The 19,701-nt window shown below is 45.7% G+C and overlaps 1 protein-coding gene across 1 annotated transcript in view; it reads right to left on the bottom strand.

Annotated features, from left to right (window-relative positions):
* The window catches only part of gabra5 (gamma-aminobutyric acid type A receptor subunit alpha5), a 95,138-nt gene extending 94,522 nt beyond the window's left edge, over positions 1 to 616 (bottom strand). The window contains exon 1 of the mRNA XM_033023258.1: positions 302 to 616. The gene's annotated coding sequence lies outside the window, so the exon portion shown is untranslated. The remainder of the gene's footprint in view (positions 1 to 301) is intronic.
* Positions 617 to 19,701: the final 19,085 nt, after the last annotated feature.

The following is a 19,701-nucleotide window of genomic DNA, read 5'->3' as shown; positions in this document are numbered from 1 at the left end:
GCAGATGGTTTTTTTTTTGTACAATGCGTTAGAGAACAAGGCGCCGAATCAATATCCAAACCCCATTCCTTCCAATCATTCAGACGCACCATGCATTCTGCTTGTGTACCAACTTTCAATACCTGGAGGCGTGAAAGACTGTCACTTTGCGCTGTCCTTTCAGCACCAGTTAAAAAAAAAAATCCGTCCGGTACGGGCAGCAGTAGAGAGAGATCTCTGACCCCCCCCCCCCCCCCCCCCCCACCTCCCATCCACCCCTCCCTCCACCTTCCCCCCCCCCCCCCCCCCCCAAAGTCTGCACCTTGTCCTTCCTCGTTCAGCGGCCAGTCGGCAGGATCGCTGCTCTCCTTGCCCGTTTCATCGCGGCGCAAGGGTGAATGCTGTCTGGAAGCGGGCAGTGCGGATCGGAGGGGAGCCCGAGTAGTCTCATGCACGCCAATGTAGCGGCCGCTGCTGATGCTGATGCTGATGCTGGTGGTGATGATGCTGCCTTCCTCCTTCGCCTCCCTCTCTCCGGCTCTTGTGCTGGGGGGGCCGGGGCGCGCGTTTGCGCGTTCCCGAGCGCTCCGGGCTCCCGCGGGCCAGTGCACGCTTGCTGGGACCGTTCACGGTGGGCGAAGGGAAAGGCGGCGCTGCTGCAAAGTGCGGAGGATGCGATGAGAAGGAGGAGGGTTGGAGATGGGATGGGAGTCAGCCTTGGTAGGGTGATTAGGCTTCACCGTGCAACGAAGCTAAGAGGCGAGTTAACGCCACACCCTTCTCTAAATGTGCCCCTCTCCAATTGTGAAGTGGGAGACAGGAATTTACCGGTCAGAGTGACTACACAATCTCGCCCCCACTCCTCTCTCTTGCGAAGAACCCAACAAGAAGCGAGTTAAAATTGGCAGAGACCTTCACTCAGGAGGACAATAGGCAAATTCATTGGCTCTGGAGTGAGAAAGAACCACAGACTTGAACCAAACAGGCAGGATGCGGAGGTTCTCTGCTCAAGCTTCAGATTTCCAGCATCTGTGCGGTTTTAACTGAGAAGTTTAAGATGTTGCTGGTCCAACTAAGGGGTGGAAGGGTGGGCTGAGAGAAGGTTTCCTCCATCAGACTGTTGAGGGAAGGTTCAAGGCGAGGCTAGTACAAGAGGCCATGACCTCAGAATAAAACGATGTACCTTTAGAAAGGAGATAAGGAAGAATTTCTTAGATCAGAGGGTGGTGAATCTGTGGAATTCATTTGCCAAAGAAGGTTGTGGAGGCTAAATGAATGGATTATTTTAAGGCAGAGATTGACAGATTATTGATTAGTTTCTTGATTAGGTATGGTGTCGGGCGTTATGAGGAGAAGGCATGAGAAGGGAAAGATTGATCAGCCATGAGTAAATGCTGTAGACGATGGCCTGAATGGCCTAATTCTTCTCCTAGAACATATGAACTTAACAACTTGCACAGAAGTGGTGGAGGGGTTGGTATTCACAAGAGAACAGTAGATTACTCTCTAAATGGGGAGATAATCCAGAAATCGGGAGTGCAAAGGGAATTGGGAGCGCTGGTGCAGCATTCCCAAAAAGGTTGATCTACAAGTAGAATCAGTAGTAAAGATAGCAAGCGCTTGTATACAAAAGCAGTGAAGAAAGCTAATGGAATGTTGGCCTTCATAACAAGAGGATTTCAGTATAGGAGTAAAGAGGTTCTTCTGCAGTTGTATAGGGCTCTGGTGAGACCACATCTGGAGTATTGTGTACAGTTTTGGTCTACTAATTTGAGGAAGGGCATCCTTGTGATTGAGGCAGTGCAGCGTAAGTTCACGAGATTGATCCATGGGATGGTGGGAATGTCATATGAGGGAAGATTGAAAAGACTAGGCTTGTATTCACTGGAGTTTAGATGGATGAGGGGGATCTTATAGAAACATATAAAATTATAAAAGGACTGGACAAGCTAGATGCAGGAAAAATGTTCCCAATGTTGGGCGAGTCCAGAACCAGGAGCCGCAGTCTTAGAATAAAGGGGAGGTCATTTAAGACTGAGGTGAGAAAAAACTTTGTCACCCAGAGAGTTGTGAATTTATGGAATTCCCTGCCACAGAGGGCAATGGAGTCCAAATCACTGGATGGATTTAAGAGAGAGTTAGATAAAGCTCCATGGGCTAGTGGAGTCAAGGGATATGGGGAGAAGGCAGGCACGGGTTATTGATAGGGGACGATCAGCTATGATCACAATGAATGGCGGTGCTGGCTCGAAGGGCCGAATGGCCTCCTCCTGCACCTATTTTCTATGTTTCTATGTAAAACAGGGATGTAATGCTGAGGATCTATAAGACACTGGTCATCCCACATTCGGAACATTGTGAGCAATATTGGGCACCATATCTGAGGAAGGATGTGCTGGCTCTGGAGAGGGTCCAGAGGAGGTTTACAAGAATGATCCTAGGAATGAGTAGGTTACCATATGATGAGCGATTGATGGCACTGGGCCTGTACTCGCTGGAGGTTAGAAGAATGAGGGGGGACCTCATTTAAACATACAGAATAGTGAAAGGTTTGGATAGAGTGGATGTGGAGAGGATGTTTCCACTAGTGGGAGAGTCTAGGACTAGAGGCCATAGCCTCAGAATTAAAGGACGTTCTTTTAGGAAGGAGATGGGGAGGAATTTCTTTAGTCCGATGGTGAATCTGTGGAATTCTTTGCCACAGAAGACTGTGGAGGCCAAGTCAGTGGATATATTTAAGGCAGAGATAGATAGATGCTTTATTAGTTTGGGGAATCAGAGGTTATGGGGAGAAGACAGGAGAATGGGGTTAGGAGGGCGAGATAGATCAGCTTATGACCTTATTAACAGAATCCTGCAGATTGTGAACATTGATTTCTCTAATTTCAAATAACCCCTGCATCCCCCCTCACCTCCTCCAAGTCATCCTGTTAATTCCACCATTTGTATCTTTGTATCCTTATCATCGTTATCATCTCTTCCCCTTCCAACGATGGGCCATTGTGGGCTCCACCCTTCCTTGGTCATCTGTTGCCAGCCCTGAATGGTTCTGGCCTTCTCCTATCTCCAGTTCTATCCCTTCTACTTTCAGTATGCAGAAGGGTTCTGAAACATAGATACATAGGAAATAGGTGCAGGAGTAGGTCATTCGGCCCATGAAGCCTGCACCGCCATTCAATATGATCATGGCTGATCATCCAACTCAGTATCCCATCCCTGCCTTCTCTCCATACCCCCTGATCCCTTTAGCCACAAGGGCCACATCTAACTACCTCTTAAATATAGCCAATGAACTGGCCTCAACTACCTTCTGTGGCAGAGAATTCCACAGATTCACCACTCTGTGTAAAACATGATTTTCTCATCTCAGTCCTAAAAGACTTCCCTCTTATCCTTAAACTGTGACCCCTTGTTCTGGTCTTCCCCAATATCGGGAATAATCTTCCTGCATCTAGCCTGTCCAACCCCTTAAGAATTTTGTACGTTTCTATAAGATCCCCCCTCAATCTTCTAAATTCTAGCGTGTACAAGCTGAGTCTATCCAGTCTTTCTTCATATGAAAGTCCTGCCATCCCAGGAATCAGTCTGGTGAACCTTCTCTGTACTCCCTCTATGGCAAGAATGTCTTTCCTCAGATTTGGAGACTAATCTCTGAGGAGACTGAACCGAAATGCCACCCAACCTTTTTCTCCAGAAGTGCTGCCTGACCCCCTGAGTTACTCTAGCATGTTGTGTCGACCTCCAGGTTGAGCTCTGTTGAAAATCTCCTGGGGTTAAAGAGGACTCATGTGTCCTCATATTAAAACAAATAAAGGACAGTTTAGAGAGGTAATCTCCTGTACAGGCAACAAGAAGCTCCGTTGTATAACCAACACAATAAGTTGCATTAGAGTCCAGAGTTGAAGGAAATTATATGTAAATTGAAGTTACAGATGCAGTCAAGGGTTAAAGCTGTGCTGGATCATTATTGGATGTTTTTTGTAGTATTTTCTTTCTTTTTTTTTGTTATGTGATATTAGACTACTTTACTTTAGACTTTAGAGATACAGTGCGGAAACATGCCCTTCGTCCCACCGAGTCAGCACCGACCAATGATCACCCCGTACACTAATTCTATTCTACACACTGGGGGCAATTTACAATTTTACTGAAGCCAATTAACCTACAAACCTGTACGTCCTTTAGAATGTGGGACGAAACTGGAGCGCCTGGAGAAAACCCACACGGTCATAGGGAGAACGTACAAATTCCGTACAGACAGCACACATAGTCACAATCGAACCTGGGTCTCAGGCGTTGTGAGGTAGCAGCGTTACCACTGCACCACTGTGCCATTCCGGAATATTGCATTTGTAATGCTTGTAATTGTATTATATTATATGTTGTATTTACTCAGCCTTCAGCAGCTTTAAAAGAAAAGACCAAGTGCAGACCCGTTGGCAACAGGCCCTGCATGTTGCAATAGCAATTCGCCCTCCCCCTCCTGTGAGGTGAAATGTTCAGAGTGTTCCTGTGTTGCAACATGGGATCGAAGTGTGTTGGAAGCTGGCAGGAATGATTTTAACACTAAAAATCTTGTGAAAGTTGGCATTTGTAAAGCTTTAATCGCGAATAACGTGAAATATAGGATGAAATCTTCAGTGAAGCTGATCACTGCTAACCGAGTCATTGTGACGTCATCAGTTGAAGCTGGTTGTTTTAAATTCAAAGTATTTTGAATTTTGTAAACTTTAATCAGTAATATGTCGAGAAATAAAGCATAAAATGTTCAGTGAAGGTGGTCTCTGCCTAGAGGGGGGAAATGTGAATCAGAATATGTAAAAATCTTGTGATAATTGGCATTTAAAAAGTTTTAATCATGAATAACGGAAAATATAGGATGAAATCTTTAAAGCTGATCACTGGTAGCTGAGCCATTATGACGTCATCAGTTGAAGCTGGTCGTTTTAAATTCAGTCTTTTGATGGTGTTAAACTTCTTACTTACTTTTAACCAGTAATAAGTCGAGAAATAAAGCAGAAAATGTTCAGTGAAGGTGTCCTGGCCTCGAGGGGAAAAATTGTAATCAGAATATGTAAAAATGTAATCGTTACTGCGTAGTTTTTTTGCAAAAATGTAATGCCAACCACATATACACACACATATACACACACACATATACAAGATCAGTCTTTTTACAAGTATATGGTGTTGGTTTTGCTGCCCTGTGAGCTTTTACCACAGAGGCTCAGGGTCGGGCTGTAAACAAAGAATAGGTCATAGAGTCACATAGCAAGGAAACAGGCCCTGTGTCACAACTTACCCACCAAGAATAATGAATGATGAAAGACCTAGATAGAGAGGTTGTGTTTCCAGTAGAGGGAGTGTCTAGGAACAGAGGACACAGCCTCAGATTTAAAGATCGCACCTTTAGAATGGAGATGAGGAGGAATTTATGAATCTGTAAATTCATTGTCACAGACGGTGGCCAAGGCCAAATCATTGGTTATTGTTAAAGTGGAGATTGATAGTTCTTGATTAGTAAGGGTGTCAAAGGTTATGGGGAGAAGGTATGAGAATGGGGTTGAGAAGGAATATGGATCAACCATTATCGAATGGCGGAGCAGACTTAATGGGCCGAATGGCCTAATTCTGCTCCTATGTCTTATGAACATAAGATGCCCATGTAAGATGATCCAATTTGCCCGTGTGTGATCCATATCCCTTTAAATCTTTCCTATCCATGTACTGTATCTCTCAAAATGTGATTAAAACCTCTTCCGCAGTTGGGAGATACTACTACCTACAGTGCTGAGAGATTGACTAGTGCATGGAACTGCATTAGACTTGATCCCAGGTTGCCTCATTTAATGTACGTACCCACAATCAGCTGATTTTCTAGAAATTATTCCAAAGATTACGAAGAAACCAGTTTAGAATTTGGAGCTGCACGTGTAGACAATACTGTAGGGTGTTGGGAGAGGAATGAACTAGATAAGATTAGAAGCAGGCTGCTGGGAACCTCATCCATTCAGATACTATACTTGAGTATTAAGGGACGGACTTGTAAGCATTAGGGCTGGAGTCTACAGTGTGCAATGGCCTAATTGACAATTAGCAACAGAACTGGCATCTTTAGTCTATAACATTGTACACTGGGGAAGTAGTCTGTGGGCCAATAATGGAATCTTTAGTATTCTTCCATCCAAGACTAGATTCAGAATAGTGAAATGTAACTATTTGGGATTGGCCTCAATGAAAGTACGTGGCCTGACTATTCTGGTTTGTATACTTCTGAGAAATGTCAGACTGGATGCTGCATGACTGCATTTTCCGTCATCATGTTCATTAGGTCATAGGTTCTAGGAGCAGAATTAGGCCATTTGGCCCATCAAGTCTACTCCACCATTCAATCATGCCTGATCTATCTTTCCCTCTCAACCTAATTCTCCTGCCTTCTCCCCATATCCCCTGACACCCTTACTAATCAAGAATCTGTCAATCTCCGCCTTAACAATATCCATTGACTTGGCCTCCATAGCCTTCTGTGGCAATTAATTCCACAGATTCACCACCCTCTGACTAAAGAAATTCCTCCGCATCTCTTTTCTAAAGGTCTGTCCTTTTAATTCTGAGGTTGCAGCCTCTGGTCCTAGACTTTCCCACTAGTGGAAATATCCTCTCCACATTCACTCTAACCAAGCCTTTCACTATTCGGTAAGTGTCAACGAGGTTCCCCCTCATCCTTCTAAACTCCAGCGAGTAAAGACCCTGTGCCGATAAACGCTCATCATATGTTACCCCAATCACTCCAGGCATCATTCTCGTAAACCTTCTCTGGACCCTCTCCAATGCCAGCACATCCTTCCTCAGATATGGGGCCCACAAATGCTCTCAATACTCCAAATGCGATCTGACAGTGCCTTATAATGCCTCATCAATGCATCCGTGTTTTAATATTTATATTGCTATTCTTTTATTATCATCATTGGCGATCACTTGGAATCGAGTATGTGTGTCCTCTTAGTGGATTCTATTGGTGGTCGTCTTTGAAATGGTGGAAGAGGCTGTTCCTGGAGACACAGTGTGGGGTATGTCCCTCCAGGTGTATGGCTGTGCGTAGCATCTTTTAACATGGGGAGACTGGTGCAGGGACAACCATCACAGAGACTGACCCGGGTTCAATGGCATGGACTCCATGATGGTGGGGGATCTCTCCCTGCTCCCTGCTGCAAACTTCATCCATCTTCTCAGTCATTGTGGTGCTCCACCTAACTGGCCAGCCAACAACCTCCATCTGGTTCACCATTGAAATCTTCTTCTTGGTCCATACTTTATGAGGAACCCCCCACCCCCCCCTTGACCTGCTCACCATAGGTGATCTTCCCAAGAGCTTTGCTCCAGGATCTTAGGGACATGCAAACTTGAAAAGATTTATGAGGATGTTGCCAGGACTAGAGGGTGTGAGCTATTGGGAGAGGTTGAGTAGGCTGGGTCTCTATTCCATGGAGCGTAGGAGGATGAGGGGAGACCTTATAGAGGTATACAAAATCATGAGAGGAATAGATCGGGTACATGCACAGAGTAGGGGAATTGAGGACCAGAGAACATAGGTTCAAGGTGAAGGGAGAAAGATTTAATAGGAATCCGAGGGGTAACTTTTTCACACAGAGGGTGGTGGGTGTATGGAACAAGCTGCCAGAGGAGGTAGTTGAGGTTGGGACTATCCCATTGTTTAAGAAACAGTTGGACAGGTACATGGATAGGACAGGTTTGGAGGGTTATGGACCAAGTGCAGGCAAGTGGGACTAAGGTAGATGGAACATTGTTGGCCGGTGTGGGCGAGTTGGGCCGAAGGGCCTGTTTCCACACTGTATTACTGTATGGCTCTAAGCTTGTCTGCCACCACAAGGTGGCGTATTTTGGAGATTCATATTTTCTGTAAGGCGGCACAGTGGCACAGCGGTAAAGCTGCTTCATCACAGCGCCAGAGACCCGGGTTCAATCCGGACTATGGGTGCTGTCCATGTGGAGTTTGCTCATTGGGACCACTTGGGTTTTTCTCCAAGTACTCCATTTTCCTCCCACATTCCAAAGATGTGCAGGTTTGTAGGTTAGAATTAAGGGACTGAAGTTTAGGGGTAACATGAGGGGGAACTTCTTTACTCAGAGAGTGGTAGCTGTGTGGAATGAGTGGCTGTGTGGAATGAGCTTCCAGTGAAGGTGGTGGAGGCAGGTTCGTTTTTATCATTTAAAAATAAATTGGATAGTTATATGGATGGGAAAGGAATGGAGGGTTATGGTCTGAGCGCAGGTATATGGGACTAGGGGAGATTATGTGTTCGGCACGGACTAGAGGGGTCGAGATGGCCTGTTTCCGTGCTGTAATTGTTATATGGTTATTATATATGGTTTTGGGTCGGGATGGTTCCTCAGACCGAATGTCAGGAGTCTGAAGACCCAGTGAGTTTGTGTCTTTGTTATTCTAACTTAAAATTATTAAGTGTGGGAAAGAACTGAAGATGCTGGTTTAATTCGAAGAAAGACACAAAACGCTGGAGTAACTCAGCGGGCCAGGCAGCATCTCTGGAGAGAAGAAATGGATGATGTTTCGGGTCGAGACCATCTGAAGAAGGGTCTCGACCTAAAATAATAATTCTGTTACCTTCTCCACAGATGCTGCCTGACCTGCAGAGTATTTCAAGCATTTTCTGTTTTATTACAGTTCAAAATAGATCTTGTAACAGGTTGAAAACCTGAAGAAATTTTAAAAAATGGAATTGATTATTTTAGATTGGGCATATGAAAATGATCACAGAATTATAAAATTGATCGTGATTGTGCAATTTGCTCTGTGTTCTTCTTTTGCATAACCAAGATGTCAGTTCATCCATCATTTGCAGCTAAGCCCATTGTATATTACAGACCAAAGTTATTTCTTAACCAATTCATTGTGCTCATATCTTATATTTAACATGGCTACAGGTTGGTTACATGGTTGGTTTTATGATTATTTTGTCGACAGATCAAAAGCCTTCAGTTTCAGTTTAGGTCTACCAAGGGACAGTGCAAAGCTTTTGTTGTGTGCTAACCAGTCAGCAGAAAGACAAAACATGATTACAATCGAGCCAATTACAGTGTATAGATGCACGATAAGGGGGTGATGTTTAGTGCAAGCTTAAGACAGCAAAGTCCGATCAAGGATAGTCCGAATGTCACCAATGAGGTCGATAGCAGATCAGCACTGCTCGCTGGTAGTGGTAGGATGATTCAGTTGCCTGATAACAGCAGGGAAGAAACTGTCCCTGAATCTGGATGTGTAAATTTTCATACTTGTATACCTTTTGCCCGATGGGAGAGGGGAGAAGAGGGAGTGGCCGGGGTGTGACTCATCCTTGATTATCCTGCTGGCCTTCCAAGACAGCGTGAGTTTTAAATGAAGTAAATTAGTTACTGCAGCGTATTCCTTTTCTCCAGGGATGCTGCCTGACCCGCTGAGTTACTCCAGTATTTTGTGCCTATTTTCAGCGTAAGCCAGCATTTGCAGTTGCTTCTGACACAGCCTTGTAGCTGTGTTCGCTTCACTCCTCGACTAATAATAGCACAGAAGGAGGTCATTCAGCCCATCACGTTCATGCCAACTCCCTGTAGAGCAGATCAGTCTTCCCCATTCTCGACATGCAAGTTTATTTTATTTCATGTATCTGCTTAATTCCCTTTTGAAATCATCGACTGTTTTCATTTTTACAGGCAAATGATTACCACTCGCTGTGTGAAAAAGGCTCGTTCTCGCATCCCCCTTTATATCTTATGCCAAAAGCATACATCTTTGCCCACAGTTCGTTGTTCGACAAGATAAAGGGAACAGACTTTTTTTTTGTCCTTCTTTTCTACACCTGTCATAAAGTTGCAAATTATTTCCTCAAATTCCTTTGCTCCAAGGACGACTATCTCGTTTTTTCCAAGCTAACCATACATTATTCAGTGCTGGTGAACTTCTTCGTGGATGTATTAACAATCCGCTTCAGTTACCTTCCAACTTGTCACCTGCCTTCTGTAGATTCACTGCCTTCAAACCGTACCATCCGTGCTGCATGCAAGCAATAATCGAGTCACAGTGAACAATGTATCCAATGCTAATATTCCCCCTGAAAGCTAAGTTTCTAAGAAAGCCGGGATTCCTCTTGCAACCAGGAGATTATTCACACAGGCGATATAAATAGGAACTGTAGATGCTGGTATAAATCGGAGTTGGGTACAAAAAGCTGGAGTGACTTAGCGGGAGATGCTCAAGCAGCATCTTTGGAGAAAAGGAACAGGTGACGTTTCTGGTCGAGACCCATCTTCAGACTGAGAGTTGAGAGTCAGGGGAAAGGGAAACGAGAGATATAGACGTCACATTGAATAAATGAACGAAAGATATGCAAAAAGCAATGAAGATCAAGGAATAGTGGAGCCCACAATGGTCCGTTGATGGCTGTGGGGTAGGTGATAACGATTTTCACTGTCATTATCACTTACATCACAGCCAACATTTTGTTCTATGTACTATATCTCTCGTTTCCCTTTCCCCTGACCCTCAGTCTGAAGAAGGTTATCAACCCGAAACGTCACCTATTCCTCTTCTCCAGAGATACTGCCTGACCCATAGGTTACTTCAGCTTTTTGTATCTATCTTCGACGATATAAATAAGTGTTTTTAGCATGTGAAGCATGACATATGAGTCAAATGTTTTCCCAAAATACACGCTCACATCGAACTTACAACACTGCTTAGTAGACAAAGAATGGAACAAGGGGCGGATGCTGATTTTGTTCCCTGCCTTGAGACAATGAGCTGTATGTCACTGTACCATGGCAGTTAAGATTAATGAGGCTAGCCAGGGATGAAACACTGTAATATACGAGTGCCTTAACTGCAACAGTGTCTTATACGCAAAACCAACTCACACCCAGTGGTGCAACTGGTAGAGCTGCTGCTTTACAGCGCCAGTGACCTGGGGACTATATACCTAACCACAGGAGCTGCCTGTGTGGAGTTTACACGTGCTCTCTGTGAGTGTATGGGTTTCCTCCGGGGTGCTCCGGTTTCCTCCCACATCCTAATGACTTGCGGGTTTGTAATTCACCCTGAACACCGGTGTTCCACAGGGCTGTGTGCTGAGCCCCCTCCTCTACTCCCTCTTCACCTACGACTGCACACCTGTACATGGTACTAACACCATCATCAAGTATGCAGATGATACAACGGTGATTGGCCTCATCAGCAACAACGATGAGTCGGCCTATAGGGAGGAGGTTCAGCTCCTAGCAGTATGGTGCGCTGACAATAACTTGGCCCTCAACTCCAAGAAGACCAAGGAGCTCATTGTGGACTTCAGAAGGTCTAGGGGCGGCACGCACATCCCCATCCATATTAACGGGACGGAGGTGGAACATGTCTCCAGCTTCAGGTTTCTGGGGGTCAACATCTCCGATGACCTCTCTTGGACCCACAATACCTCAACTCTGGTCAAGAAGGCTCAAAAGCGTCTCTTCTTCCTGAGGAGACTAAAGAAGGTCCATCTGTCTCCTCAGATGGACCTCAGGTGAACTTCTACCGCTGCACCATCGCGAGCATCCTTACCAACTGTATCACAGTATGGTACGGCAACTGCTCTGTCTCCGACCGGAAAGCACTGCAGAGGGTGGTGAAAATTGCCCAACGCATCACCGGTTCCTCGCTCCCCTCAATTGAGTCTGTCCAAAGCAAGTGATGTCTGTGAAGGGCGCGCAGCATCGCCAAGGACTGCTCTCACCCCAGCCACAGACTGTTTACCCTCCTACCATCCGGGAGGCGCTACAGGTCTCTCCGTTGCCGGACCAGTAGGTCCAGGAACAGCTTCTTCCCTGCGGCTGTTACACTACTTAACTCTGCACCTTGGTGATTGCCAGTCACCCCCCCCCCGGACACTCCTTCCCCCAGAAAAAGTGCACTACTACTACTGTATGTACATATATATATTTTACTGCTCATTATTCTATGTTCGCTCTTCTGGGTGAGATGCTAACTGCATTTTGTTGTCTCTGTACTGTACACTGCACAATGACAATAAAGATTGAATCTGAATCTGAATCTGAATTGAACTCTCTAAATTGTGTGTAGGAAGTGGATGATAAAGGGGGATACTGTGGAACTAGTGAGAATGAGTGAATCATTAGGCGTGAAACCTGACCTCAGGTGCTGTCTGTGTGGAGTTTGCATGCCATGTGGGTTTCCTCTGGGTGCTCCAGTTTCCTCCCACATCAGAGTATTAAAGTTGGGAGGCTATGTTACAGTTGTATAAAATATTGGTGAGGTCACATTTGGAGTACCCTATTCAGTTTTGGTCATCTTATTCTAGGAAAGATGTTGCCCTGCTGCAAATGATGCAGAGAAGTTTTACGAGGATGTTGCGGATGTGAGGTTATCCATTTTGGTGGCAAAAACAGGTTATTATCTAAATGGTGGCCGATTAGGAAAAGGGGAGATGCAGCGAGACCTGGGTGTCATGGTACACCAGTCATTGAAAGTAGGCATGCAGGTGCAGCAGGCAGTGAAGAAAGCGAATGGTATGTTAGCTTTCATAGCAAAAGGATTTGAGTATAGGAGCAGGGAGGTTCTACTGCAGTTGTACAGGGTCTTGGTGAGACCACACCTGGAGTATTGCGTACAGTTTTGGTCTCCAAATCTGAGGAAGGACATTATTGCCATAGAGGGAGTGCAGAGAAGGTTCACCAGACTGATTCCTGGGATGTCAGGACTGTCTTATGAAGAAAGACTGGATAGACTTGGTTTATACTCTCTAGAATTTAGGAGATTGAGAGGGGATCTTATAGAAACTTACAAAATTCTTAAGGGGTTGGACAGGCTGGATGCAGGAAGATTGCTCCCGATATTGGGGAAGTCCAGGACAAGGGGTCACAGCTTAAGGATAAGGGGGAAATCCTTTAAAACCGAGATGAGAAGAAATATTTTCACACAGAGAGTGGTGAATCTCTGGAACTCTCTGCCACAGAGGGTAGTCGAGGCCAGTTCATTGGCTATATTTAAGAGGGAGTTAGATGTGGCCCTTGTGGCTAAGGGGATCAGAGGGTATGGAGAGAAGGCAGGTACGGGATACTGAGTTGGATGATCAGCCATGATCATATTGAATGGCGGTGCAGGCTCGAAGGGCCGAATGGCCTACTCCTGCACCTAATTTCTATGTTTCTATGTTTCTATGTTGCCAGGACTCGAGGGTCTGAGCCACAGGGAGAGGTTGAGGCTAGGACTTTATTCCTTAGAGTGCAGGAGGGTGAGGGGTGATCTTATAGAGGTGTATAAGATCATGAGAGAAATAGATCAGGTAGATGCACAGAGTCTCTTGCCCAGAGTAGGGGAATCTAAAACCAGAAGACATGGGTTTAAGGTGAGGGGGATGAGATTTAATTGGAATCTGAGGGGCAACCTTTTTACACAAAGAGTGGTGTGTATATGGAACACGCTACCAGAGGAGGTGGTTGAGGTAGGTACTATCACAACATTTAAAAAACCCATTTGAACAGGTACATGGATAAGATAGGCTTAGAGGGAGATGGGCCAAATGCAGGGATGTGAGACTTGTGTCGATGGGACATGTTGGTCAGCATGGGCAAGTTGGGCTGAAGGGCCTGTTTCCAGCCTGTGTGATCCTATGACTCTCTATCATAAAAAAGGATAGAGAGTCATGCTCTCTTTTATATGGTCCATTTTTATTCAATCAAAAAAAAAACATCCGCCGGCAATTTCTCTTTGTGCTTGAAATACAATGAAAAATCAGAAAGAGAAGGAATTCTCGGAATTTCAATGGTGAGAATAAAAAATAGTTAAACTCCCAAAATCCATTATTCCACCATTCAGAAATCCCAATGGTTCAGCATTTGGCTCACCTCGTAATCTTACACAGAAACATAGAAACATAGAAAATAGGTGCAGGAGTAGGCCATTCGGCCCTTCGAGCCAGCACCGCCATTCAATATGATCATGGCTGATCATCCAACTCATCTTTGCTGCATCCCCATTCTACTCCCTGGACCCCTGCCCCCACGCTCAGTTCTCACTCACCGAAGCCTCGGATTTCATCCTCCATATCAACTTGGAGCACAAAGTGTTGGAGTAACTCAGCAGGTCTGGCAGCATCTGCGGAGAACATGAGTAGGCCTCCATCTAAATGACACTGAACTGAAATGTCAACTCTCCACGTCCTCCACAGACGCTGCCTGACCCGCAGAGTACCTCCAGCAATTTGGATTCTGCACAGGATTCCAGCATCTGCAGTTCCTAGTGTGTCCATTTCAACTTCCTAGATTCAATGGAAAATGCATTAAGTTTTCATTAGTTTAGAGATACAGCACGGAAACAGCCCTGTCAGCTCACAGAGTCCATGCCAACCAGCGATTCCCGTACACTAGCCCTATCGTACACACTAGGGACAATGGCCAATTTTTGCCAGAGCTACATACTCGGGACAATTAATGATTAAACTAGGCCAATTAACCTATAAACGTGTATGTCTTTGGAGTGTGGGAGAAAACCGGAGCACCTGGAGAAAACCTATACGGTCACGGGGAGAATGTACAAACTCCATACAGACAAGTAAGTGCCCGTAGTCAGCATTGAACCTGGGTCTATGGCACTGTAAAATAGCAATTCTACCACTGCTCCACTGTTCCGCCCTAACTCTGTGTGATACCTAAAAATAAAGTGAATTACTAGCACGTTAGAGTATCGATAGACATAACATCCCACATCTGGAAAATATTCTATTTTGGTACCAATAAAGTCCTCAGCTTGTAATATTATTTGAGTTTTACTGTAACATTTTAGAAGTAATCATGGCGGTGCACAAGCTTGCGTCTCTCGACCCGAAACGTCACCCACTCCTCTCCAGAGATGTTGCCCGTCCCGCTGAGTTACTCCAGCATTTCGTGCCTATCTTCGCTGAAGTGATAAACTTGGTTTACAGGTTGCAGCAAGGCGGGGAGCTTGACCCCTGAATATTTTACCCTATCCCCCTTCCATTATTAAAACCATGATTTCCTTTTGTTCTGGGTCTTCAAAGAAAATGCTTTAATATAATTGAAAGATTGGGCTCATTCTGATCTGATATATCCGTTTGAGTTGATCACAGCCCAATCACTTAGAAGCCTAGTTCTTTGATCTCAATATTTCATCCCTATTAACAAATCACTTTGCAAAAGTCCAAGGCCACCTGATTCAATAACATGATTTAAGTAATTGAACGCAATAAAACAAAATTTGTATCTGATAGGGAGCATTCCTGTCTCCATAATGAACAACATTTACTTTCTGGAATTTATCTCTGATGGCAGTGTTAGAGTCAGTTATTAAAGATGGGATAGCAGCACATTTGGAAAGTGGTGAAATCATTGGTCAAAGTCAGCATGGATTTACAAAAGGTAAATCATGTCTGACGAATATTATAGAATTTTTCGAGGATGTAACTAGTAGCGTGGATAAGGGAGATGTGGATGTGGTGTATCTGGACTTCCAGAAGGCTTTCAACAAGGTCCCACATAAGAGATTAGTATACAAACTTAAAGCACACGGCATTGGGGGTTCAGTATTGATGTGGATAGAGAACTGGCTGGCAAACAGGAAGCAAAGAGTAGGTGTAAACGGGTCCTTTTCACAATGGCAGGCAGTGACTAGTGGGGTACTGCAAGGCTCAGTGCTGGGACCCCAGCTATTTACAATATATATTAATGATCTGGATGAGGGAATTGAAGGCAATATCTCCAAGTTTGCGGATGACACTATGCTGGGGGGCAGTGTTAGCTGTGAGGAGGATGCTAGGAGACTGCAAGGTGACTTGGATAGGCTGGGTGAGTGGGCAAATGTTTGGCAGATGCAGTATAATGTGGATAAATGTGAGGTTATCCATTTTGGTGGCAAAAACAGGAAAGCAGACTATTATCTAAATGGTGGCCGACTAGGAAAAGGGGAGATGCAGCGAGACCTGGGTGTCATGGTACACCAGTCATTGAAAGTAGGCATGCAGGTGCAGCAGGCAGTGAAGAAAGCGAATGGTATGTTAGCTTTAATAGCAAAAGGATTTGAGTATAGGAGCAGGGAGGTTCTACTGCAGTTGTACAGGGTCTTGGTGAGACCACACCTGGAGTATTGCGTACAGCTTTGGTCTCCAAATCTGAGGAAGGACATTATTGCCCTAGAGGGAGTGCAGAGAAGGTTCACCAGACTGATTCCTGGGATGTCAGGACTGTCTTATGAAGAAAGACTGGATAGACTTGGTTTATACTCTCTAGAATTTAAGAGATTGAGAGGGGATCTTATAGAAACTTATAAAATTCTTAAGGGGTTGGACAGGCTAGATGCAGGAAGATTGCTCCCAATGTTGGGGAAGTCCAGGACAAGGGGTCATAGCTTAAGGATAAGGGGGAAATCCTTTAAAACCGAGATGAGAAGAACTTTTTTCACACAGAGAGTGGTGAATCTCTGGAACTCCCTGCCACAGAGGGTAGTCGAGGCCAGTTCATTGGCTATATTTAAGAGGGAGTTAGATGTGGCCCTTGTGGCTAAGGGGATCAGAGGGTATGGAGAGAAGGCAGGTACGGGATACTGAGTTGGATGATCAGCCATGATCATATTGAATGGCGGTGCAGGCTCGAAGGGCCGAATGGCCTACTCCTGCACCTTATTTCTATGTTTCTATGTTTCTATGTTAGTTGTAGCTCAGTTGGTTGCAGTCTTCAGACTGAAGATTGAGCATTCAAGTTTAAGGGCCTGTCCCACTGTAGTCAAGTCAAGTCAAGTCAAGTCAAGTCAAGCTAAGTCCAGTCAAGTTTATTCGTCACATACACATACGAGATGTGCAGTGAAATGAAAAGTGGCAATGCTCGCGGACTTTGTGCAAAAAGACAAACAAACAACCAAACAAACTACAAACAGAATGGAACAGAATCACATATTCTTTTGCATATTAAATATTGTGGGCGGAAGGAAAATGGGAAAAAACAGCAATTTAAAAAAAAACTGTGCGAGGTAATTCATGAGTTGTCCTGAGTTCGTGTAATGTACGTAGTGGGTACGTAGGAGCTTGTAGATGTCTCGTACGAGTAAAAACTAACAATTATTTTCATCACAAGTATTTTTTTACTCGTGGACATTTTTCACAGTGTTGAAAAAAACGTCACGAGTTTACAGGATTTCCCCGAGTACCTACCGTTACTCGTACGAGCCGCTACGTGACATCCACGAGCTCCTACGGACCCGCTACGTACATTACACAAGCTCGAATCATGGGAGAACTCGGGAGAACTCTTGCATTACCTCGTACAGTGAGACAGGGCCCTTTAGTTTTTTTTTTAGTTTAGTTTAGAGATACAAATAGACCCTTCAGCCCTCCGAGACTGCTCCTACCACCGATCCCTATACACTAACACTATCCTACACATGAGGGACAATTTACAATTTTTACCAAAGCCAATTTACCTACAAACCTGTACGTCTTTGGAGTGTGGGTGGAAACCAGGGCACCCAGAGAAAACACATGCAGGTCCCGGAGAGAACATACAAACTCAGTACAGACAGCACCCATAGCCTGGATCGAACCTGGGTCCCTGGTGCTGTAAGGCAGCAACACTACCACTGCGCCACTGTGCCACCCTGATGCAGTCTCAGGTAAAAACCTGAATTTCTAAGGCTTTTAAAACAGTTACATGTCACCCAAGAGATATTTTATTCTATTTACTTTATTTTATAGGTGCTAGGGTTCTCTTTGGTGCTGCATAGCTATGATTCAACCCGGGTCTCTGGTGCTGTAAAGGGCCTGTCCCACGAGCATGCGACTCCATGCGGCAAGCGCGACCTAACGTGGTCGCTTGAGCCATACGGCCTCGCGGGGCCGGTCCCACTTCGATCGCCGGAGCCGTATTGGAGTTGTGCGGAGCTGGTCCCGACATCGCGCGGGGCTCCGAAAAACTGACCGTGTTCAAAAATTCCGCGCGGCAACGGCCTGCCGGCCCGCAGCTGCCTCGACGCTGTACGCAGCGTCTTGACGCCGTACGTCACGCGCAAACCTCCCGCGGACTTCGCTCGAACTTCACGTCGCTCACTCGACCTCCGCGCGGCCCCCGCCTCCGGTTTGGTCACGCTCGCCGCATGCAGGCGCATGCTGGTGGTGCAGGCCATGTACGGGGATCACTCAACCTCCGCGCGGCCCCCGCCTCCGGTTTGGTCACGCTCGCCGCATGCAGGCGCATGCTGGTGGTGCAGGCCATGTACGGGGATCACTCGACCCCCGCTTCCGGTTTAGTCACGCTCGCCGCATGCAGGCGCATGCTGGTGGTGCAGGCCCTTTAGGCAGCAACACTACTGCTGCATCACCGTGCCACTCCACTTTTAATACCTGACCCCAAAGGTTTAAGTTGTCATACCAGCGCAGTACTGAGAGAGTGCTGCACAGTTGGAGGTCTGACTTTCAGACGAGGCATCAAGCCTCTGTCCTGCCTGCTGTCCTGCCTGGATGTTAAATGTCCAAAGGTTCTCTTTCAAAGAATAAAAGAGTTTCCCCTGGTGTATTGGCCAAGATACATTCTTCAAACAGCATCAGAGAAGGCAGATTATCTTACCATTATCATATTGTAGTTCGTGAGAATTTGTGAGCAAATTAGCGGCTCGGTTTCTCACATTACAACAAAGAGCACACTTCAAAGGAAGTGTCTGTAATGCATTGGGATGTCATTAAAAACACCAAAGAAATCCTAGCCTTTCTTCACTTTTAATGAACTGTTAACTCTCAGCTTTCCTCACTGGTACTTCTTATGGGCCTGTCCCACTTAGGCGATTTTCTTCGGCGACTGCCGGCGATTGTCATAATCGTTACAGGTCTCCGAAAAACCAGCGACTGGACCCCCCTATGACAATGTCTATGACATGCTACAACAACCCACCACCTAGTCGACGTCACACTACGGCAAGCTACCGACAACCGGCGACCCATTAGGACATCCACCTACGACCACACCTACCACGACCTACGTCCACACGCTACGACAAGGTAAGACCTGTCGCCGGTTGACGTAAGTTGACGTAGGTAGTCGCTAATGGAATTCACCGAAGTCAGCACCGGCGACAACCTACGTCATCCTGGCGAGAACCTACGACAGCACCTACGTCAGGAGATGTCAAGCTACGCTCATTGGCGTCAAGCCAACTGCCGCTGACTGTCGTCGAACAGTTTTAAACATTTCAAAATCCAGCGGCGACCAGAAAGACGCTAGAATTCTTTGGGCGACTGAGATTACTCACAAACATACAGGCGTCACCCTGGCGACCATGTGGCGACAGCCTAGTCGCCTGTAGTCACCTAAACAATTGCCTAAGTGGGACAGGGGCATTAACCTCCAAGTGGCTAATGCAAGGGATGGCACAGTGGTGCAGGTTGAGGAGCCGCTGACTCCCAATCCTGGCCTCGAATCCTGGCCTTGGTACAGTGAAAAGTTTTTGATGCAAGCTAATCGGTCAGCGGAAAGACAATACATGATTACGATTGAGCCATCCGCAGTCTACAGATTCTTGATAAAGGGGATAACATGAATAATGTTTAGTGCAAGATAAAGTGCAGTAAAGTCTGATCAAAGATAGTCCATGGGTCTCCAATGAGGTAGATGGCAGCCCTGGGTTGCTTTCTAGTTGTTGGTAGGGTAGTTCAGTTGCCTGAT

The sequence above is a fragment of the Amblyraja radiata genome, chromosome 6, assembly GCF_010909765.2.
Source record: "Amblyraja radiata isolate CabotCenter1 chromosome 6, sAmbRad1.1.pri, whole genome shotgun sequence".
NCBI classification, from domain to species: Eukaryota; Metazoa; Chordata; class Chondrichthyes; order Rajiformes; family Rajidae; genus Amblyraja; species Amblyraja radiata.
The sequence above is the reverse complement of the archived record's forward strand: the minus strand, read 5'-3'. Positions and strand labels throughout refer to the sequence as shown.